General features: G+C 38.0%; 1 protein-coding gene across 1 annotated transcript in view; it reads left to right on the plus strand.

Annotated features, from left to right (window-relative positions):
* DENND1B (DENN domain containing 1B) overlaps window positions 1-24,378 on the plus strand; it is a 253,493-nt gene that overhangs the window by 63,368 nt on the left and 165,747 nt on the right. The gene's annotated exons all lie outside the window — the stretch shown is intronic.

A 24,378-nucleotide genomic window follows, 5' to 3' on the forward strand; every position in this document is an offset into this window, starting at 1 on the left:
TCTGGAAATCTGATGAGCAGGTTCCATTTTTTTGTCTACAAAGAAATGGGGTAAAACAATCTTGTCACTTAAAATTATAAAATTATAATACTACAGGCTTGACCATAAGTTAAGTTCACAGGTATGATTCTCATAATTTACCAAAATGAAAGCTGATAAAAGTATTCATTTTAAAGCAGTTCATTCAGAGATATACAGACACATGTGATTTTGATGTGGAAGAATAATTTTCTACATTTGAAAATCAGTTTAGAAGATTAGGAAATGTAACTGAAAAAGTGAGTTAAATGAGCATGTTAAATACTAATTAGATCTAGTGCAGTCCTTGACTGTTCTTTCACATAAAAAGAGAGCATGTACTCTTAATTTGTTTTTAGCCCCTTGGAGAAAGAATAGATTTATAAGTATCTTAAGTATATAAAATAAGTCCCCACAGTGAAGACATGATTTGTACATATGAGGCTTAATTGGGTTTGTTTCCCAGTAATGGGAAGTTAGGTTAGACACTTGTTGACTAATGTTACTGTTTTGAAATATCAATACTGTTCCTCTCTTGGTCTTTCTAGTTCTCTCTGGTCTAACCTCCTGTCCAGATGCATTTTTCTTTTCTAACTTCTACCTCTTAAACTGCCCCTGAGAATTCCTAGGGTATCTGAAGGCTCCTGACTTTGGGTTCACCTAAGGGTGATAGGGTACTTGTCAAGTTCAGCTACAGTAAATTTTTCAGTGAGACCAGCTATTGCTGTTCCTCTTTGTGACAGATAAACTGGTGCTAGGAATGTTTTAGCTGTTGCTTTGTTTCCCAGATTTGTGAGGTCAGTGGAACATTAATAAGCCCTCACATACTAAGTAAAACGTAAAAGCATTTGACCATGTAATGGTGATGAGCATTCATAACCCCCAGGATTCCAGGGCATAGCGGCTATATGCTTTTTGGTGAATATTCTGCGTACTACAGATGACACAAGTACTCTGTGTATTTCTCATCCTTCTCATCTTTTACTGCTTTTCCTATACTAATTGTCTACTTCTTCACTGGATCTGAGACTGCTTCAGTAAGGATAATTCTTAATCTCTCCTTACTTAGCTCTTAACATGTACTAGGCACTATGCTAGGTGCTTATGTGCACAACTGATTTTATCTTCAAATTCTCCCAGTACTGCTAGGAGATAGTATCAGCCCTGAAACTGAGACTTAAGTAAGAAACTTGCCTCATAACACACTGCTTAGAAGAGGCAGAGCTAGCTGAGACTTGGGGGCAAGTTGGTCTAACTCAGAAGCATGTGTTATTAGCAAGGAAGCTGTATTGTTCCTTCTGCTTGGAATGCTGACCCAAACCCTACTCACTTAATTTAGTTCTTTTAGAAAAAGTTTATTAGAAGTTTTCCCCCCCAGTATCTTTATAATTTGAAAGCAGTGTGTTGTTTGATCCAAAGAAATGATACCAATCTGTTTAGTCCTTTAGTTGTACCACATACAGCTCTTGGTCCACCATAGGCATTGGCTTATTATATACTTCTTTGCATGTGTTTTCCTTCTTTTGGCAATAGAAGAACCAATGGGACACCTCAAATCACATTTCAGGAGTTGTAATTAATTTTTGTTGTTGTTTTTTGTACAGTGGAGAATTTTGTGTAGGAGAGTAGGAGATGAAACTATAAACATAAACTGGGCTGGGTCTTGGCAACAATGAAAGGCCTTGCTGAAGAGTTGGTTCTTCAAATGGACTTAAGGAGAGTGTGATGTAACAAGATAAGTCTGTTAGGAATATTGATTTGGAAGAGTTTTCAGTATGGATTGGTTGTGGGAGAAACTGGAGGCAAGGAAGTGAGTTGGCTTTGCAGGAGTGCTGCTGAGGAGCAGGAAGGATCTGAAAGAGCTGGTTACATTAGGAATGAAGCAGAGGATGAGTGTGTTAACCTGAAACAAATAGACTGCCAGACGTTTCTACGACAAAGGTGAGTTTATTCGGGATCAGCAGAGAATTGCAGCTCGGGGTCTGCAACCATGGCGAGCCAGGTGCAAGTTCCTGCGTGACAAGGGAAGGAGAACCTTTTATCGAGGAGAGAGAAAGTCAGGAGGGCTGTGTAAACAAAGAGGCTGTGGCTTTTCATTGGCTGAGTCCTTGCAGGAAAGAACAGCATTTCTTCTTCCTGTTGGGTTCCACCATGGTCACAGGATGTGAGAGCTCCCCCTTCTGGTCACCCCACTCTATTTAATTCAGGTTTTTGTTTATTAATTTTTTACAAGTGTAAAGGGGGGAAAGAGGCTGCGTGCAAAGGTGTTTTGGGGAGCATGGGGTGGAGAAGGGTAATGAAGAGAGAATGAGTTTCTTTTTGGCACTTTGAGAAATCTTGAATTGTCTTCCATGCAAGTGATGGGAGGGGATTTAGGAAAAATGGAGGGTTTGCAACCTTTGGAAATAGAAAGGTGTGAATGAATTTGAGGATTTACAGACAGATTTAGTTGATGTCAGATTTATGTTTTGCAAATACATTGAGAGCTGTGGCTGAGAAGATTAATGCAGAACAAATCTTCCCATCCATGCTGCTGATAATTGCAACATCTCCTATTACCTTTGTGAGTTCACCACTTCTGTATGAAATGAGTAATTTTGTTTCTTTTTGCTGCTGTCAAGCTAAGCTCTCCATTGTTCTTAAATTCCTGTTGCTCACACTTACACTTAATAGCTTGACAAAGCTGTTTTTCACAATACTTGACTTTTCCCTGGTACTTTCTGCTTGTTATTTCATGGTTCGCTTTTCTATAGGTATGCTGCTTTCATGTACCATAGGTCTCTTAGGGCCATGGCTAGTCTGTATGTCTTGAGCGAGAGGAGTCAGGCTTTGGGAGCAAACTATACCTTTAGAGAGTGGTCAGAACTAAAATCTTATAAATGCTGGGGGCAGCTTTGCGTTTGAATCATGGCTCTGTATTTACAGATTGCATGAAGTGTTGCTTTCGGCAGGGGTTTTCTCTCTCTGAGTTCCTCACCTGCAAAATAGGGCTGACGTTGCTACTCTGACAAAAGTTAGGGTAGGAATGACCTCTACGAAGCATAGTGCCTGGCACATAGAAAGCACTCCATGAATGTGAGCCGATAGTTTTATTGTTACATTGTAATGCCACAAACATTTATTAATTTATGATGAGGAATAGATAAAACTGTTTTATGTAGAGTATTGTTTTTATAGTTTGATAACAAGTTTGAGAATTTCACTGCTTTATAGATCTCCAGAAAGATGTATAATTTTATAGTGTCAGGGAAGAAGAAATTTTCCTCTACCCTTCTGAGTCCTTCTGGCTGGCTTAAGAATTACATTGACATGAAACAGATTAACAGAAGAATCAAACAAAAGTTTAATAACTTGTACACGTGGGAGAGACCCAGGATGACTAGTAAGCGACCAGAATGGCAGAAACCCTCCCCTTAAATACCATCTTCAGCTAAAGACAAAAGAGGATGTTGGGGGTGGTGGTTTGGGACCTCAAAGGGGAGGAAAGCAATTCACATGGAGAGGGAGAAGCAAATGTTTGGTAAACACGTGTTTGCTGGGTCGGGCAGGGACAAGGGGTCACAGAGTGGACTCTGATCTCTCTAGTCTAGTTCCCCCACCACACCTGGCCCATATTCTTTGCAGGTATCTCTGGTGATGGGTCTATTCTGGGAACAGGCCCTCTCTCTAAATTCTTTTAGGCAGTTACCGGGGAGGGAATAAGAAAAACTTCCCGAGTCTTGGTTTCTTAAAAATAATCAGCCTGAATAAATCTTCTGCCAGAGACACACTTTGTGGTGACAAATATTGCTCCCCGATGGTAGCATGAGAGACATCTTCAGGATGGCTCCCAGCAGAAGTCATAGGACCATGGAGCCATCCTCTGCTAGTAATGGCCAACACATAGAAATCATTAGGTCCATCTGCTTGGTTTCTAGATAGGAAAAATAAGATGATGAGGCACTGACCCCAGGTCATATTTCTTGTTTACCTTTAACCCTTCACTCTTGCAGTACTTTTCCTGCTTTCACACAAACTGCAGGCCTTTCATGATTCTGGGCCATTTCTTATGTCTCAGATGCCGTTTTCCATTTCTCTGATGTATGTACTTCCTTTGTAATACAACTTAGATGCTTTACCTGCTGTGATATATTGAAGCATTCCTCTTTTTGTGTTCCATAGGCATTTTTTGTGTTTTGGGGTTTACTGCATTACCTGACGTGGAGATGCTGTTCTTGTGCATCTTATTTCAGGGGATGCTCCGACTTAAGCTTCTTTCTCAAGCCATGGACTTTTATATATTTATTTTTGACTTCTGTGTCCCCCACTCAGCTGCTGTACTCAATCTGTCATCAAATCTTATTGCTTATGCCTCTTTTATGTCTTGTAAATCTGTCCATTTCTCTTTACTTCTAGGGTCCTTTCCTTAATTCACATCCTCCTAACTCTCCTTTTCACCTCTATTTTTGTTCCTATTTAATGTATTCTCCACAGTGTAGCTAGAATGATCTGTAAGACAAATGATCTCACTAAAGGGAAAATACTGCTACTGACATCACTACCGTCACTGGTTCCTTACTGCTTGCTAGGCAGTTTTCTTACTACTTTACCTGTATTAGCCCAATTAATCCTTATAGTACCCTTATAAGCCTAAGCCTACTGTAATTCCCATTTTACAGATGAAGAAACAGAACTGCGGAGTACTTAATTGATATAGCAGGAGTCACACAGCAATAAGTAGCAGAGCCATTATTCCAAGCCAGTGTGACCCCAGAGCCTGCTGTACTAAATGCTTATTGAACTCAGTTCTCCCCACTGACACCTTCAAGATAAAGTCCAGCCTTCTTACCATGATCAAGCCCCTTGTTCAAGGCCTTTGTTTATATCTTTAGCCTCATACTTCTGTCGCCCTTTCCCGTTGTCTAATATAAAACTGATCTGCATTTCATAGCGAACAGCAGTTTCCCTTATGTACTCACCATCCATTTACATTCTCCCTTTGAACATGGGAGTCCTTCCGCCTGAAATGCTAGTCTCCTCCTTGCTCTCCCCTTTGCTTGTCTTTCTGGTCTCAGCTCGGAGGTCATATCTTCTGAGAAGCCCTTTGTTTGTCATGGGTCTGGATTGGATGTACCTCATTGGAGTTCCCTCAGCACTTTATGTTTCCCCTGTTATGGCACTGAGATCTGTCATCTCTTTACTTTCTATTTACCCCATTAGACGAACGATCTCTGAGACTAGTATTAAAGAATAATTTTTAAAAGAAAATATAATCGTGACTCCTACACAAATAGAAGATTTTATTTTGTAGAAGTGTTTTATTTTTTTTAACTCGTTAACTGGCAAGGGCATCAGTAAAATGCTATAACCTATTCAAAGTAGAGTTCAAAGTATCACGATTATATAGGTAAATCAGGAATATTGTAATATATTTTCAGTGACTTTTTTACATGGGGGGGTGAGGGAGGAGGGGCATCAGCTTTCCCTCCATCGGACGTGTCTGTGGACAAATATTTGCGATGCTGTCATTTATCTACAACTTACAGGATTATAGAATAGCTTAGACAGTGAAAACTGCAGGGCCCTGAAAAGAGGGTGTCAGACGATGGCTTGTTTACCATTGAAGACAGCCAGTAACCTTCGGTCCATTTCAAGTTTTACAATTTTTCCCTGCATTCTTCCTCTTTATCCGGCAAGCATAATAATATCAAACAAAGATTATTCTAGATGACAAGTCTCATTAGGTTTGGCCTGATTATTTACATAGGCAGGACAGGAGTATTAATTTAGCCTATAAGCCTCCATGAATTTACATATCCAGGGCCATGCAGTGTAGAACAATTACTATATCTACAAAATCAACTTCTTTCTGGAATTTTTTATAAGGAAGTTCAGATTAGACTTTTAAAAGTGTCTGTTTCTAGATAATCCCAAAGCTAGGAAACCAAGTCCAAGAAAATATCTTTCCCAGATTTTATGTGTACTATCTGTAATATTCGTAAATTCCTCTCAAGCTTAACAAAATTTGCTAAGGTTCCTGGGCTGTGAGGAAGGGACCTTCTTTAACACTGTCAGGCAGGCATTAGGCCAGGTTTCCTGGGAGGGCTTTGTAGGCTCCCTAAGTATAGTTAACCTTTCTTCCTTCCAAGTGCCTTGACATGGCTGATTAAACAAGCATGTTTCTCTAAAAGGACACTTTAAGTAAGGCCTTGGTTGTTAGTCAGTTTTTCCACTTATATCCTGGTAAAGTGAATGACAGATTTTTATTATACTTATGCAAATAATAATATTGCAATGAAAAGTAAAGGGACTTAGTAAGAGTTTCTGAATTCTGGGAGGGAAGGAATCAGTGAGAACTAGATGTAATTTAAAAATTATATTTCAGTTTATAGGAGCAGGGTTTACAGAATTATTGTGGGTTACAGACAGCTTAGGAAGAGAGGAAAGAGCTTCCTTATATGTCCAGAAAATAGAGCATTAAAACAGCATCAATATTTCAGACAATAAAATTTCCATTAGTTTATCCAACACAATGCAGTAAATTATTGTTCTGCTGGATCTTGGCTTAGCAGTTTCATGAAACTTTCTTCTTTTTGACTAAAAGAGTCTTGGAAATCCTGACTCAGTCCAGTGGAATGGGCTGAACGTTGTCTCAGTGATGTCAGTTCAGAGACCTGTACCCAAGCGTCTGTTCTTTGAAGTGTCAGGAGTTTGAAGTACCTGATACAACCCCTTTCCACAAAGCTCTGAGGCTGACCTTCTTTGTTGAAAACAAACTGTGGCCTCTAGCTTATGGCAGTCCTCAGGGTATCAGAAACAAAAGTAAACTGTCCGTAGATGACAGAGACTTAATGGATATGGTTAATTTATTAATGATTATTTTCAAGTGTGAAATGTCTACTGAGGGTTCATAATAAAAATAAAATATGGAAAAGGAAATTTGTTTCAGTTGTATGAAAAATGAAGGTAATAAAGTCATTCAAAAAAAGTTTTAGACAAAACGTGTGTAAGACCAACAAGTAAGCCTGTTTTCGGAGGAGCCAGTTCAGGTTATGCCTGATTTATGAAAATGGGTGAACAAAATTTATAGAGGAAAGATCTTGAGATATAACATACAATAATCCTGAGGCATAATATAGCAAGAGTATACCCAGAATATCAAGTAAAGAGATTCATTGTATCTGGAGTAGGGCCTAGACGAATATATTTTTGTAAAACTTCAAGGGTAAGTCTAAGGTGCATATCCAGTTTGGAACCACTGGCTTAGAAGGTACAAAGAATTTAAAATAAAGAACTAAGGTTGTGACCAAGTGGAATTTTAAATAATAACTGAAATTATAACTGGCAATATTATACTATTGTTGCCTAATATCATCAGGCAAAGCACTGTCAGTAGTCTGATAGTATAGGAAAATTCAGCAGAACTATTTCGTAAGAGTTTGACTCTTGTTTTCCTGGAGAGTAAAACATATTCTGGAGACCAGGGGTATTGTCATGTCTCTGGAAACTTCCCATAAAGCATGTGATTTCTGAAATATTCATATTCATAAAATTTACATGTACAAATTTAACCTAGGGCAGGGTAAGCACCTCTTCTGATTTGCCAGCTTTTTGTGTAATGATAATAATAGTTATATCAGACAACTCTCATGGTAATAATATATCAAACAAACCAAATTACTTCTAGCATCTCATTTTATAAGGCAAGAATACACATTCCTGTGATTTTCAGGGAATCGCTAGGAAATCTCCAAGATAGTTTTAGTTATAAAACATATCCTGAAAGTTTTTGATTGTTTTCTGAATTCAGAATCTGAGTTTGGGAAGGCAAAATTTAAAAAGTTGTTAGAAGATTTGGCTGTTTGATTAAGATGGGGTCCATAGGTGCCTAAGAAGCAACACTTGATTATCTGTTTAATCAAAGTGACAGGGCTTCCCTGGTGGCGCAGTGGTTGAGAGTCCGCCTGCCAATGCAGGGGACACAGGTTTGTGCCCCGGTCCAGGAGGATCCCACATGCCGCAGAGTGGCTGGGCCTGTGAGCCATGGCCGCTGAGCCTGTGCGTCCAGAGCCTGTGCTCCGCAACGGGAGAGGCCGCAACAGTGAGAGGCCTGCGTACCGCAAAAAAAAAAAGTCACAGTGACAATAAAATATTTAAAAGTAAATATAGATGGTAACACAATTGAATAGTTCTTTTGTAAATGAGGAACGTTTGTACCTCTCCCCTCTGCCCGAGTAACAGAAGACATAGTAAAGTCAGTATCAAGGACAGAGAATTATTCTGTTAAGACACAGAGTTCTGGCTATCTCAGAGGTACATGGAGGTGAGGATAACTTTTCATGTTGCGGGCGAAAGCGTTAATCAGGAATCCAAGGAAGCAAGCCCATCAAAACTGAGTGAACTTTAAAAATTCTTATAGCTTCTTTTCAGTCTGGTATTACCAAACATTTTAAGTTTTATTCATTGTGCTCTGTCATAGTCAAGAACAAACTGACACTTAGAGACATATCTCAGAGATCTGCAAGGTCAAACTAATTTCATTATCATCCCATCATAATTGTGTCATTTGTGTTAACATGTAGTGCATCCATGATTGCTATCTTCAAGTGAATTCATGTATCTTTTAAAAATTTATCAGTTTTAATTTCTAATACACTACATTTCAATAGTTATTACATAAACACTAGCTCTTCACCATCCTCAGCAAGTCCCAAGAATATAGAGGTAAAAACAAAAAAAGCCCAAGAATTGCTGTTTTAGGGTAAAATTATTCTTTGAAAAAACAAAACAAAACACAGTTGTATTTATCTGATACTGTTGTTCCTAGTGTAGTCTTAACCACTCATATTAATCATAACTTTTAACCTAAATAACTAACTTCTGTTTCACAGAAAAAGAAAATACAAAAAACACTTGGGGGACAGATAACTGAGCACCTTGTGTCCTGCACAAGCATTTTACAAGACTACCAGACATGGTACTCATCATACCACTTTCTAAAGCCACACACCTCCCGATTAGATCTCTGTATAGTGGCCAAAATGAACAAGCTTATTAAAATGAGCCAAAACTGTAGGTTTAGACAAATGTATAATGTCTGTGGGTTTAGACAAATGTATAATGACATGTATCCACCACTGTAATATCATATGGGTATATTCACCGCCCTAAAAATGCTCTGTGCTCCGCCTAGTTATTCCTCCCTGCCGTCCCCAGCCCTAGCAACGACTTATCTTTTTATTGTCTCCATAGTTTTGCCTTTTCCAGAATATCATACAGAGAAACCATACAGTATGTAGCCTTTTCAGATTGGCTTCTTTCACTTAGTAATATGCATTTAAGGTTCCTTAAAGTTCCTCCGTGTTTTTTTATGGCTTTGTCGCTTATTTCTTTTTAGTGCTGACAAATATTCCACTGTCGTAAGTACCACAGTTTATCCATGTTCCTACTGAAGCACATCTTGATTGCATCCAAGTTTTGGCAATTATGAATAAAGCTGCTATAAACATCCATGTGTAGGAGTTTAATTTGTGAGACTTTATAGTTTATTGATACTCTCTGGAGATAGAGCACCATTTCACACCAACTCAGTAAGAGCAAAGGCCTTTCTGAATTATAGACATAGAGACTCACAGACATCAACAATTTTGATCATATTTTTAGGTATACTTTACATAGTGAACAGATAATATAGATAGGTAGGAAGCTGAAAGATACATTGTTAAAAGCAGTGCTATATTTTACAAGGCCTTTTTAGTTACGTTTTTGGTTGTTACTTTTATGATATCAGAGGTGAAAATTTTGCCAAATATTGAACAAGTTTACTTAACCTAGGTAATTACCATGTGCCTAAAGCTGCCTTAAAAATACTCATAGAATACTTTCTTTTTTTTTTTGCAAGGTACTGGTCTGGCAACATAAGGCTGTAAACAGAAAGACGTGTGGTCCTTGCCTTCCAGGAGTCTTATTATTGGGGAGGAAGATTGGTTTGGGAATCAGAAGTGAACTAATATTCTGTTTCTACTTCTAACTTGAATGTACGACTTCAAGGAAATCATTTTTACTCTCTGAGGTTCAATTTTCTCCTCTGTAAATGGGGGACACAGATTGCTTATTGTTTTTACAATACTTGCTTCTACGTATAATTCCAACAGAAGGCCGGGTGTAATATGTGCCATGAAAGTTATTCACGATGCAGTGTAGACGTTCTGGGAAGGAAGACATCACACATTTAAACAGGCTCAGAGGTAAGTGGTCAGTGAGGAAGGGGAGGTAGTAAGTTTAGACTAATTGTGCTAGTGATGCAGTATTTAGTGTATTTTGGTAGTTCCTAGGATTAAAAGGCTTGAGGAGGGAAGACCATGTTTATATAGAATAGCAAGAAGCCACTTTACAAAGGAGATTGAAGACAGAAGCTAGAACTAATTTCTGTAGCAAGAAGTGGCAGAGATGGCAAGATGACAAATACTACCTGAACACACACCGTGCATTATTTTTTTCTAATACTAGATAAATAAAGATAAATATAAGAAGTTGTCAGCTCAGAAGGACCTCGTAGTCCAGTAGGGGAGACAAAATTATTCATAATATACTGTCTGTTCTGTAATACTAACGGACAGGTTGTAACGGTGGTTCCCACCAGATTGCCTCACAGCTGCAAGCGGAGGGTTTAGCTTTGGACGGCAGGGGTGAGGTGTGCCTCCCTCTTTAAGATAAGCAGAAAGAAGGAAGACTGATGGCAGGGGCTTATTGATAAAAGACAGTATTCTGGGAGGACTCAGTTTCAGGGTTGTTGAAAGTACCTTTGTTCCTTAAATCGTCTTGATTGTCATTCTTATGCTGGTGTGACTTGAGAGAAAGGGGTAATGGGATGTGAGAGGCAAGTTTATCCTGGATATTCCGCCTTGGTCCTACTACATTATTGTCTCTTGCTTCCCCAAGAATTGTTGTCAGTTGGTACATGCAGAACAATGGCAGTGCAGTTGGTGTACTTGAAGGGTGTGAATCTTCATTCATTACTTCTGGGACTGAGAGTTATCAGAGGCCAGCACTAGAGAAAGTGGTTTACAGGTCTCTAAGCGGGCGCTCGAAGGATATTTGGGAGGAGAATGTAGTTGTGGCATTGGGTGCGTGTTTTACTTGCATTCTGATATCCACGTGGCAATGCTGGTGTTTGGCAGGTGTGCGTGGAAGGGGATCTTTAAGCCTTGTTCCTGGACCACTGAGTGTATTCTTGGAGTTGGTCCTCTTTTAGGGTAAGAGTGGAGGATACTGTCATATATATAGTTAGGGTAACTGATTGTGACACCCTATTGTATTAGAAGCGCAGAATGATGAAATTATTTTGTGATTTGTAATTGATGTGGAATGATAGCTAAAGACATTAGAATTTTATTTCTTGCATTAAATAAAAGACTTTTGTTTTTGGATAGTGTAAATTGGAGTTTGAATTCTGTCAGTTATATGCTTGGCTCCATCAAACTCCAGGGTAGGCATTCAGCAAATGAGAGGGCGTGGTCAGGTTCCCTTCATGCCCTGCCCTGGCTTTTCCTACATCCTGTTTCTTTTTTTGGTGGCATTTCTGTTTTTACTGCCCATTTTTCTTCTTCTCCTATTTTTTTTTCTTTTTGTGGTCGAGTTCTACTTATTCTTAGACCTTAGCTTGAAAATTAATCCTCCTTTGAAGGTTTTCCTGACCTCCCAGGCAACCTGTCTGTACTTCTGTGTAGCCTCTTGCATTTACCTCTATATTTTACAGTTTTATTTTAATTCTTTCTTTTTTCAAATGTGTCTATTTCCCCTACTCTGTATGTATCTTCTTATTTTTCAGTCACCACATCTAGCACAGTGGCTCATACATAATAAGGTCTGAATAAATGTATTTTGAATTGCTAGTTGAATAGATAAAAGGAAGTTGAGTAAACTCGTTATAGATTATTTTAACCTTCTTGGGAAAATAGGAGCAAGATAACCTTCTAAGCAGAATAGATATGAGGGTGTGGAATATTAAATTTTGAAAGATTTCAGACTGGTGTTATGACACATATAATAGGGATTCATCAAACTGTGAATGAAAAGATGCGGCTCAGTGGAGGGGTCAGGCAACATGAAGGTTTAGTAGGTCCACCACTGTTCGTTCATGATGAGCACCTGCCTGTGTGTACCTTCCCTCTTTCTCACATTTCTGTTGAAGGTTAAAAAAAATTAAAAATCAATATATATTGACACAGTAGTGTGGCTCTCATGCTAGATAACTAAAAAACACCCTTGGTAATACATTGAGAAACGTTCACATATTACATAATTATTTTAAATTACAATAATAAAAATTCCATTAATTAAGCAAAATCTTGGTAGAGACTAAGAAAACTTGGTGGAATTCAACAGTTTGAATTACAGTTCTGAGCGAATAGTGGTAAGAAACTATGTAATATACAGTAATAAAAGAATATTTTAAATCTTACCTTTCAGCTGTATCTTTGTAGGTCTTTTGTAATTGTAGGTAACTTGCTAGTTAGCTGATTCCAAAACAAATATACTCGTCAGCACTGTATACAGTTTTCATGTTCAGCAATATCTGGTAGTTGGTCTGCATGGTTTAGGAAGAATGCCTGTTCTTTATTTTAAAAAAAGTTTTACACATCCATCATTTCCAAAATGTATTTCTTTTAATAATTTTAAAGGGATTTGATCGCAATAAATAAAGTCTTTCATGATTTGAAATTGTGGTAGATTGATAGCTGGACATTTTATAATTATGCTTCTTGCATCAAGCATAAAATCTAAATTATTTGGGAATAATTTATTAAATCTGAATACTTTCAAAATAAATATTTAAACAATTACAGATATTTTTAAAAACTGGATTTCTTATTTTGCTTGTTTGGATTTCATTCTGTCATTTTATACTACCAGTTGATTATATCAGGCACAGAAAAAAGATTTAATTGCATTCTGTACCAACTATTGTTTTTCCAAATGGAAAGAACAAATTGTCTTCAACCAGTTTTTCATGTGTGTTGGTTAATTTTTATTTTACTACCACTATGAATATTTCCATTATATATGAACACTTATTTTTGATTTCTTAATTTTTAATGAAATTAAATCTTATAAAGAGAGATGATGGCTAATTTAAGAGAATTATAATCATATCAAGACTGTATACTTTGTTTCATATTCCATTTTATCAGTGATTTATTTTAATAACCCTAAAATATAAATTATTTCTTATAATTTGCTTTGTAGATACACATAGTGTTATCTGTTTTGCACGTTCCTGTGTCAAAAAAAGAAGAATCATAATAAAGCATAAGTGGCAAGCATGTGGGAAAGTGCTTAAAATTAAGTCCAAGATCATCACCATAATTATATCTTTCTGTCTTTCTTCATGTAGGCAAGATTTGTTTCCTTTGTAAATGCAGTGCTAGAAAGCTCAAGGCAAAATGTGATCATGTTCTTATTTCACCTGCATCCTTGTCTTATATTTTCTACTGTTAAAATTTAAAAGTTTTATTGCAAACAGGGAAACTAATTTGGAAAAACATAGTGAGAAATTTTGCTTTAGAGCTGAGGTATTTATTGGAATACAGAACTGTGTAATCTACAAACTCCTATTGAAAAGAATATTTTTGCATACATTTTAGATAATAAAATTTGAAAGCTCCTGAAAAAATGACCTTATTTTTCTGCTGAGGGGTGAACAGGTTTTACTTTAATGAGCTCTTAGAGGTGAGGGGTTTTCTACTTATTTTTATAGCAGTGAAATTATTATATTCTAACTATGCAAATAATTTAGACCAATCCTGGAAGGTCTGGCATTACTCAACAACCTATAGAAATTAAGTAATAATAGATGATGCAGATTGAAAAAGATAAATGTGGTTTCACAAGAACTTACTTTGTATTGAGCATTAAACGTTTGATAAAAGTCACTTTGGAATTTAGTTCTATAACGGGTTCTGAATCTTTGAGACAAAGCGTTAGGAAGTAATTTTTTTCAAGATGATGTAGCATAGGCTGATGAATCAGAAGCCATTCTCCTGAAATTAGGAGAAAAAAAAGTTAAATTTAATATAGGTGCATATATATAGTCTCTCTACCAGTTCAAAATGTTACATTTCACATTTTTCTTTATTTTTAGCTTAAAAAGAAGTTAAAATTAATTAACTATGAAACAAAGGATGGAAGCAAAAGTAGCATGTTTTCAGATGTTACTTGGTGGAGAAATTAAAATCTTTCAAATTGACATAAAGTCAATAATATTAATTTACATACATGGAGTATGTTACTTTGAAATAATCTTAATCATTATAACTGTATAGTGCTTTAAAAAATGCCTTTCAGGGAAATTTCTTTTTTAGGAATAGGTATAAGTTGAGTGAAACTTGTGGGTTATAAGAATCAGTAGCTAACCATAAATTGCTACCTTACCTTTTTATTTTCCTATTTCCATTTTCTCTCCCCTCTCAGGACATTATTAATAGATAAGCCCTATTAAAGTAATATTGCCAGGTTGTTTACTAGTGTTTAAAATTTAAGCCTGAAATACAGTTGGGGAGAATAAGTAGTTATGAAAGCAATTCACAGTTAAAATTTTGAAATTTAAAAAATATCCTCTGTTAGCTGAAAATGTTGAACTTGATCAACATATGGTACCAGCTAGCCTCATCCCCACCCGTTCTTTTGTTATCTTGTTATTGTTATAAGGCTTAATGACAGTTGTAAGCCATAGTTCTGGATATGGGGGTTAGTCCACCCTGGGGAGAAGAGGAGGAAACAGCAGTGTGGATTATGGAAATATGGACTGATCTAAAAAGAGACCCCTTGTAAAAGAATGGGACTCAAAGGAAAGCTAGGAAAAACTGAAGAAAAGATGATGGAATATGATGTGAAAATGATCATTTGAAATCTTTCCTTTCATTCCCAGCTGCTGTGTTTTGGAGAAACGGAATGCATTTGTATGTCAAGGGAGAGGCCAGATGAATAGTATTATTTATTAGATATATTTTCGTTTTGAGTGAGATAAATTATGTGCATTTTAATAGACTTTGCATATGTTAGACTTTTTAAATCTTAAAGACATAATGTTAGGTATGATATTTCATAGAAATATTTCAAGTAGTGTACAATGTTTGATTAATGTTTGGCCTTTAAATAGGCCTAATTTCAAAAATTAAATTCATGGTTGTTATATATTAAGTATTTTAACTAAATGTGATGGTGAATATTATATTTAAAATATGAATTTTTTTTGTTACTTTTATAACTTAGCTATTCAAATATATAGTTACACGTTTATTCATATGTGTTTTTCTAGACAAGTGATAACATTGCGGCTTGTCTTGGTAAGCTCGTACTAAGCGATAACATGCATCTTTATCCTTAGCCTCTTTGATCAGAAGCGACAACAATGCAGTCTAGTGGTCATTTTTGCGAATGCAGACACAGGGTCCATGTGGTTTTAACTAGTCTGTGATGTGTTTGTATACAATGAAAGAAAGACTGTTGCCTGATTCTGAAGTTTGGGGAAAGTTAGATTGGCAAAGAGTTAGCTTAAAAGCATAGAAGTAAGGCGTTTGGGAGGAGGTTTTGAGGGAGGATGTTTCCAGTTTTGGACATGCCAGGTAAGCTGGTAGGGATGTCTCCTAAGTAGTAGGACGCCTCTGGCTGGATGCCGCCGGCTGGGGTTCAGGAGAGGAGTATGATGTGGCTTCACACAGCTGTTGAGTAGCTGAACTGGGTTCTGACTCTCGCCTCTGGCTGGAGAATCCAGGCTTTATCCGTGCTGTGTAGCAGTGAGACTGGCTGCAGACGGAGCCCTGGGAACGCCAATGGAGAAGGCGCCATGAAAGAGCCTGGGGGGCAGGAAGGAGAGCTGGACGAAGTGGGCACAGACGTCTGGGGAGGGTGCTCGGGAGCGGAAGCCTTGGCTTCCTCAGTCAAGGGGCAGGTCACTGTCAGCCTTTGATCCCACATGTCTCATCCCTGGTAGGCGTGGAATAAACAAGTGTTAAATGAAGAAAGCGTTACACATTGCAGAAGTCAAACATGATGAAGACTGGAAAACGGCTGTTAAACGTAAAAACTAGCGATCACTGGTGACTCTCTCTAAGCTGAGAAGACTCACCAGCAAGCAGTGATAGACTTACATCGTTCTTGCAAGAAAATCTTCAGTGAGAGGAAGAACTATTTTGGTCTACTTTTTAGCTGACCAAAGGTTGCCTCTACTTTATAGAATTTACCTTAGTCTGCTTTTACAAGTAAGTCACTCCTGGTTTTTATATATACTCCTTATATTCCATATATTCCAATACAGTAATATATTATAAAGAATAAATAGAAGGTATTAGATCATTTATTCAAGAGAACTACCAACCCTTTGCTGAGAAAATTTATCAAATAACTCTCGCTCTGTGTGTGTGTGTGTGTGTGTGTGTGTGTGTGTCTGTGTGTGTGTGTGTGTAGTTTCTGGTTTATTGAGTAAAATAAAGAGACTCTATTGTAAAGACAAGAGACTCAGCACATTGTGTGTTCTCTTTAAGGTCATTTTTGCCGAAGTGGACTAGACTAGGAATGATCAAAACTCATTGCTATTTGGTGAGGCTTGTTTGGTGGCTTTCTCTGTGTGAAAAGAACCAGTGTTCACAGTTGAATTTCTCATAGAAAGAGTTCTGCATTACAAGAACTAAGACCAAGATTGGCACCTTTTCTTAAAAATCTCAGCAAGAGGCCAAAGATTACATCAGCAGGGAGTGTGAACTAAATTTTTATTCCAAGAGGTAGATGTTCTATAATGGGTGGAGCAGAATAAGTTTGCAAAATAATAGCTCACAATATTTCTATTTAGAATCTCAAGAAGCAAATCATGCAAAAAACAAAAAGACCACTTGTGACGTCAAATTTCATTGTTATTTGACATATTAAAAATTATGGGCATGTACATTTTTTATAAAGGAAAAATCTTGTATAAATTAAGATGACTTAAAAATACAAAAAAAGAAACAGAGTTCCTAGATTCTTGATTTTTAGTCCTGCTTGCTAGCTATATTTGAATAAGGTTTTATATTAATTACTAAGTACTTAGTTCCTGCTTTAAACTGAAGGAGATAAAAATGTCTCGCAGACTTCATGAATAGAATGGCTAACGGCATCAGTGACCCGGGGTGTTTACCATCTGAGCTGCAGTTTTCCGTGTCCTCATCTGCCACCACATAGAGGCAGCCTTGGCCTGATCTGCAGGTTCCTACTCTTGAGCCTAAGATAATTATCAGTGCATGCTCTCTCCACCCTCAGCCCCTCTGTTGCTATTAACCTTGTTTAACCTCATCCTGCCTGTGTTACTTGAGCATTATTTACTTGTTCTGGTATGATCCTTGTTCTGATAAGTGACAGATGATTTTGTTTCAGTTTTTAAATAATAGGCTTCAGGGCTTCCCTGGTGGCACAGTGGTTGAGAGTCCTCCTGCCGATGCAGGGGACACGGGTTCGTGCCCCGGTCCGGGTAGATCCCACATGCCGTGGAGCGGCTGGGCCCGTGAGCCATGGCTGCTGAGCCTGCACGTCTGAAGCCTGTGCTCCGCAACAAGAGAGGCCGCAACAGTGAGAGGCCCGTGTACCGCAAAAAAAAAAAAAATAACAATAATAATAATAATAGGCTTCAAATTTAATTCCTTGGTCTTTTATTCCTCTGTGAGAAAGAATCTACTTAAGTCCTTATAAAGTCTTACTTGAAAGAAATCAGATGTATGTTTATACTGTAAATCTAATATTTTCAGTGGTAATAAATAAGCGTAGACATAAGTAGCATTGCTTTTTTGCCTCAGGACTTAATTTCAAGGGCATAGAACAACCCAGAGTAGGTAAGACTCACATTTGTGATGACATATTATCCCATCTTTTCTCCCACGATTTCCTCACATCTCGGCCCCCTTTATTTTTCCATACGCCAAGCTGAACTTTGGTTCGGAAGTATTAATTGTATACCCTTAATTCTTGATATGTATGGACAATATCTACCATATAGAGACCAAGCAGGCATCAGATTCAGGCATCTGCTGATTATATGTTGGACCCTACATGAAAACAAAGTGAAAAAAAGGCATGGCATGGGGAATAATGGTTAGAAGCTTCAGCCTGTGAGTTCAAATCCCAACTCTAACATTTGTTAGCTGTGTGACTTTGGGCAAGTTACTTAGTCTCTTTCACCTCTTTTTTTCCCTCCACATAGAAAAGGGAATAAAACATGGGTTGTTGTAAGGGTTAAATGAGATAAACATGTAAACGCTTAGGTCAGAACCTGGCACAGAGTAAGCAATTATTTTATCATATCTTTATTTGGGAAGATAATCAGAAAGAAAGCACGCAGACTTTTAAATCATATTTCCTTGAACTGTCTACTGAGATGGGTTGATTCTGCTGGTGCTAAAACAGTGTCATTTCAGATGAAGTCAACAGTTTTTTTTTTTGTTTTTATTTTTGAGAGCATGAGTGATGTTCCAGGCACTGGTTAGGCATTAGGAGAACTCCAGAGTTGAATAAGCCGTCAAAGATTTTGGAGATTCGTTTGTTCTGATTGATCATGTCAGTTATAACAACTAGGACTTTCTGGGTCACTACTAACTTCATTGATCTCTGGTTACTGACTGATGACCTATCTGTGATTATAATACCAGAAGTGGTTGAGTACTCTATAACGTATATCTTGATACAAATCACTAGAAAAATAAAGACAGGATTATGAGAAAATACAGTGATTTCATAATTTGGGAATATTATAATAAAGTTGCTTGTTGAGGCGACTATAAAAATATGAAGAATAATAGTAACTGTCCATAACAGCAGACAATAAAAGAGTCCTATCTCTTATCACTTCCGTATCTTTTAATCAGTGCCATTCCCTTTCTTTGTCTCTGTCTGGGCCAGATTCTGTCTCTGGAGCACCAGACATTTTATCCAGCTACCTCCTGGGCATCTCCATTTTTACTCTTGTTTATATCTCAGTTTTGTACCTTCTCTGCATTCCTGCTGCCCTGTCTCACTTCAGGTAACCACTCCTCACCTCCACGATTGCAAAAGCCTTCTATCTGATTTTCCAGCCTTCAGTCTTGTCCTTTTAAAACCCATTCTACAAACTGTAGTCAGAGTGATCTTTCTAAAACTCAAGTCCAGTCATGTCCCTCCCTTGCTTTAAACCTTTCAAAGCTTCCCTGTTTCTCTTAGGATGGGTGACTATGATTTATTGTCCAGACTCAGATACTTATTTATTACTTTTTCACTGATAATTTGTATATGGTGCAATGCAGATCTCAAGTGTACAGTGAAATGAGTTTTGACAGATGCCTACGCCTGTGTAACCCACATTCCTTTAAAGATACAGACTATCTCTGTCACTCCAGAAAGTTCCCTCTCGCTGCTTCCTGGTCACTTCCTGTGCCTGCTAACCCACTCCCACAGCCCCAGGGTATCACTGTTCTGATTTCTGTTATGATAAATTGTAACTTGGACACTTTTGAGAGTAAAAGGGGTTGCTGCTGATAACTGCGCTGAGAAGATACATGTAAAGGGTTCTGGGCAAACCAGGAGGGGTGGTTTCCCTACTCTTTGCATCAAGTCAGAACTTCTTAATTGGCCTAAAGCCCTTATGATAGAATCAGTCCCCTGCTTATTTCTCAAGCCACATTCTCTTATCATCCTCCCAGACTTTGTACGTGTTCTTTCTCGTCTCCAGACCTTTCTGGACCTTTCTGTAATATTCTTTCCTGTGATGGGAAAACCACCCTTAACTCCTCTCTACCTCCCTCCCGTTGTACAATAGTCGGGCCAACTTCTTGTTCTCTCTGTATTTCTCTGTTTAGCAATAGATGAGATTTCTTCCCTTGGGACTTCCACCACACTCCTCCAGAAGCACCCCTGCTGAATTTGGTGTACATGTCTGATTTCTAGACTCCCTGGTGTTTTTCACTTTTACCACCCACGCTTTTATTACATTACATTGTGATTGTCTTTGATTGCTATTCGCACATTAAATATTTGCTAAATGAATATACATAAATGTACATAAGCATATTAATTATTCATATAAATAAGTTCATGTTGAGTTTGTAAATATGAGTTCGTACTGATTAGACTTTATACCTAAGTAAATAATCTTCATAGAACAGTCTGTATTTTATAATTGTGTAATTATAATTTAGTTCTTCCAGACAAAGCCTCCAAATGGGTAAATAGTCAGTTATGATTTTTCCAAACTTTAAAAAGACACCGTGATTCTCATTTCTACTAGGTGACCTTATAGACTCCAGGGACCTTCAAGGTATAGAGAAATAATTAGTATGTGTACTGTTGCTCCCAGAACACAATAGTCATCTAAAGTGTAGGGGCCCTGATTTATGCTCTAAAACTAAAGTTTCTGTTGTTTCTTAAAGCATCAGACAAACAAGGTTCCCATCTGGTTTATTGCAGGATTCACTATCTAGGGAAAATCAAGCAGTTCAGGCATAGTTCTGAACTGGGTTCAGGGCAGGATCAAAAAAAAAAAAAAAAGGGGAATTGTAGTTTACTTCTCTGGGACATATCATACCTCGTTTGTCACCCATAACAGCAAAATACATTCTTTAATGTGTGATTTACCCAATGAATGGAGAATATTTACATGAATACAGTGACAGGAAGATTGCACATGGTCTAGGTCTGAAGAATATGAGAAATAATATGAATCAAGGGTCTGGCAGTCCACAGGACTGGGGAAAATATAAAATCCAGGTAAAGGTTAACAAAGAACAAAGAATGACTCAAAACTAAAGAAAATGGAAAACATAATTCAGTAATCAAGGGCAGTGCTACAAAGAGGATGTGTTTTCTAAGGGCATCTCTATCAGTGTCTTCGCCAGGACAGTTGCAGGGAAGCCCCCTTTGAGGTGAAGGGGGCAGGAAGTCCCTCTGTTCCTCGCGCTGGCCAGTGCCTTGTGCAGAGTTGGTAATTAATCCTTATTAAGTGCATTGGTAAATAAGTACACGAAAAAAGAATTTTATTAGTAAACCCTCCCTTAAATGAAAAATGTCTGTTGGCATGACTCTTTGAAGATATTTTTAATTCAAAGAAGTAGCCAGGGTGGTAGCCCAAAGTAAGCTCCTGTACATACTGAAAACATCAGATATGCACAGTGTATGGTTTTGCAGCATTAAACGAGTTTGCCTCTATTGTGTTTGATTAAACAGCAGTAGTTGAATATATTCAAATCTATATCTATATCCATAGGCACCTATATTAATTAAATGTGTTAACCATCTTCCAAGGAGGCAGATAAATTATTCAGTATAATACTTTGTATTTTGTATCTCAGTATGTTAATGTTTTGGCATAGGTCATTGGACACAGGACCTTAAATGTTGTAGTTATTTAGTAAATATGTGTTGAATAAGTATCTTCTTCATTTGAATTCATATGACACTTGAGTTCTTAAAATAAGTAACTAATTAATAAAAGAGTTAACAGTTGTCAGTGGGGTTTATGTACCTGACACTGTCTAATCATTTTACATGCATTTTTAACTTAATCCTCATATAAATCCCAAGTAAATCCTCACTTAATCCTATGAGATAGATGATAATTTTGGCACATTTTCTAGAGGTGGTGACGGGGGCGCTTAGCCAGGGGCTGGCACAGCCAGGTCTGAGTGTCACCTCCTGGCTCCAGAGCACCGTGCACTGACCACTGGGCTTTGCTGCCTCATGGGTGTGTGCCTGCACACTGGTGCCTGTGCCTATTTCTGGGATCTCATCGTAGCTCTGAAAATTAGTAATCACGTTTCCTTTACTCTCCACAGCATCTAGCTGTGGGTTGGGGTCATGGCAGCGGATCAGTTGACTGGCGTCAAACTTGTTTCTCTCTAAAAATTGAGGCTTTTTTCTACTTATCTTAATTCTACTTATCTTCATTTTTAAGTAGCATAGTGTCTATAATGCAAATAAATATTATAGACAATGCTCTATTTTATTATATAGGTGTTTCCTTTGATCTAGAAAATGTTACTAGTTAGATTAGGGGTGAGTGAGGCAAAGAATAAGTATATTAGTCTGAAGGGAATGGGAGGTTACATGGTTGTTAGGGAAAAAGAAAGGGAGTCTTCCTAGGTGGCTTTTTCTTAGAGTTGGATAATTGTTATTCAAATCACTGTTTAAAAGTTAGTGTTAACGTAGGCATAAAAATTTGAAGGTGGTTGGAATAGAATTTTTGACAAAAAACCTTTGGAAGCCCATTTGCTTACACACACACACACACACACACACACACACACACACACACATACTTTCATGCCTTTTGAATTCTTCTCTTTATCTTAAATTAATGAGGGAAATGTATTATTCCTTTTATTTGCCAAGTAAACCACCTATCTAATCGTTAAGTACAGTATACGTACTTTTGGTAACGTCATGCTGTACTGCTTTGAATCTAGGCTTTTTCATTGGCATTAGATTAAGCTAATACTGAGTACAGAGCTCTCATCACCTGATACACAGAGAACCAAAATCCTCAAAATTCGTATTTCTACAATACAGTTCTTTTTACAGTCGAATGTATTTGCTTCATGGCAGTTATTTAAATCTTTCAACAATAAAAATTCATTCTTAATTTTTTTTTTTTTGCGGTACGCGGGCCTCACTGCCGTGGCCTCTCCCGTTGCGGAGCACAGACTCCGGACGCGCAGGCTCAGCGGCCACGGCTCACGGGCCCAGCCGCTCCGCGGCCTGTGGGATCCTCCCGGACCGGGGCACGAACCCGCATCCCCTGCATCGGCAGGCGGACTCTCAACCACTGCGCCACCAGGGAAGCCCCATTCTTCATTTTTGATAGTGGAAAATGACTTGATCAGAGTTAACAATCTAAACACTGTTAGTGTCAGAAGTCACAGGCTTGGTGATTTCCTTAAATTAAGGAAGAAGGATGAAAGAGAAATTTACTTCTAATTGAAGTAGTACATAAAAGTAAAGCCAAGAGAAAAACCCTGCAGTGGTCTCAGTTATTCTGATAGTCATTCCTTGGCTCTAAGTTTAAAATAGAGTCTCCAAGCTTAAAAAACTTTAGAAAGTAAGAGGATGTTTAAAGAGGCTGTATGTGTAATTTTCGGTATAATTGTAGTTCTACCTTTTAATAAAATGCATCCCAATCTAAAAACCCTGTTAGTGTAGCTGTGTTTCCTTGGAAACTTAGAGCATCTCGCAGTACCCCTGTGGGTGTGCCGTGGTGCCTTGAGCAGCTCGGGTGCAGTTTGGGAATCCCCGTTGTGTGCTGTGCAACCTGCTTGTCACTAAGTAGCTCAGTGAATGTTTCTTTTGAGAAAAAAAAGTTTATTTTTCCCCCATGTAAAGCACAAATAGATTGAGTGAATACATGGTATTAATGAATTCTCATTTGTTTTGGGAGATGATATTCAAAATTAAGTAACCGTCTTTTTAGGAATCAGTGGCCATTGTGAAAAATTAGATTAAAATTGATAAGTAAAGCCCCCTTTTTACAAAAGGATTCTGAAAGTGTTATTCAAATGAATAAATTTATGCATATTTGAAAACTGTCCTTATGTAATATCGTGTATATTTTTCCCTGAGAACTTTGATAGAACTGTAATTCTTATCTAATTAAAATTGCTGTGAGGAGTCTTAAGAAAGAAAAGATGATGCTTCACTCAAGCTTCTTTGTAATTAATTACAGGTGTTGGCAGCCAGTGGAAAATGGATGGGTTTGAATTCTGACTTCTCTAAGTAGTCTAAGGCTAAGCTAAGCATGGGTAACCTTTGCCCTGCCTGTGGTTAGTCTGGGAGTGGCCGCCACCTTCTGGCTGATTAGCTGCCATGGGAAAGTCAGCCGGTGGGCCTTCTGGGAAAGGTTTCCCACTGATAGAAAGAGCCTCCCAGGAAGCTTTCGCTGAATACAGCGGTATCTTCATGTGATCAGCTGAACTCTGGCAGCCCATTTTGTGACCACGAGTAGAGGTGCCTGAGGACAAAGCCACAAACTCCGGACAGCAGAGCAGAAGGATGGAGGACTCCTGAGTCCTTGAGGAGGGTGCTGAATCAGTCCCTGAAAAAGTCCACCGTGTCACTTCTGGCAGTGAGGGGATAACTACTGCTTGTGTACAGCAGGCACCCTTATCTTATTCCTTAGTTATAGGTGCCAGTCAAACCAAGTTAAACAGTCAAGACCCTTACTGTAGGCAATCAAGTGTGTTGTGAAAAACCCTCCCAAGTGATTATCTTATACCTTCTTATCTTCTGTCTAATTCTTTCTGCCCTCCCATTGAGAACCCCTGGAGAAAGACGGTTATGAAGTTGAACAAACAGAATTTGAGGAATGATTGATTGCATATGGGGATCAGGGAAAGA

This window comes from Lipotes vexillifer, unplaced genomic scaffold (genome assembly GCF_000442215.2).
Source record: "Lipotes vexillifer unplaced genomic scaffold, Lipotes_vexillifer_v1.1 scaffold830, whole genome shotgun sequence".
NCBI classification, from domain to species: Eukaryota; Metazoa; Chordata; class Mammalia; order Artiodactyla; family Lipotidae; genus Lipotes; species Lipotes vexillifer.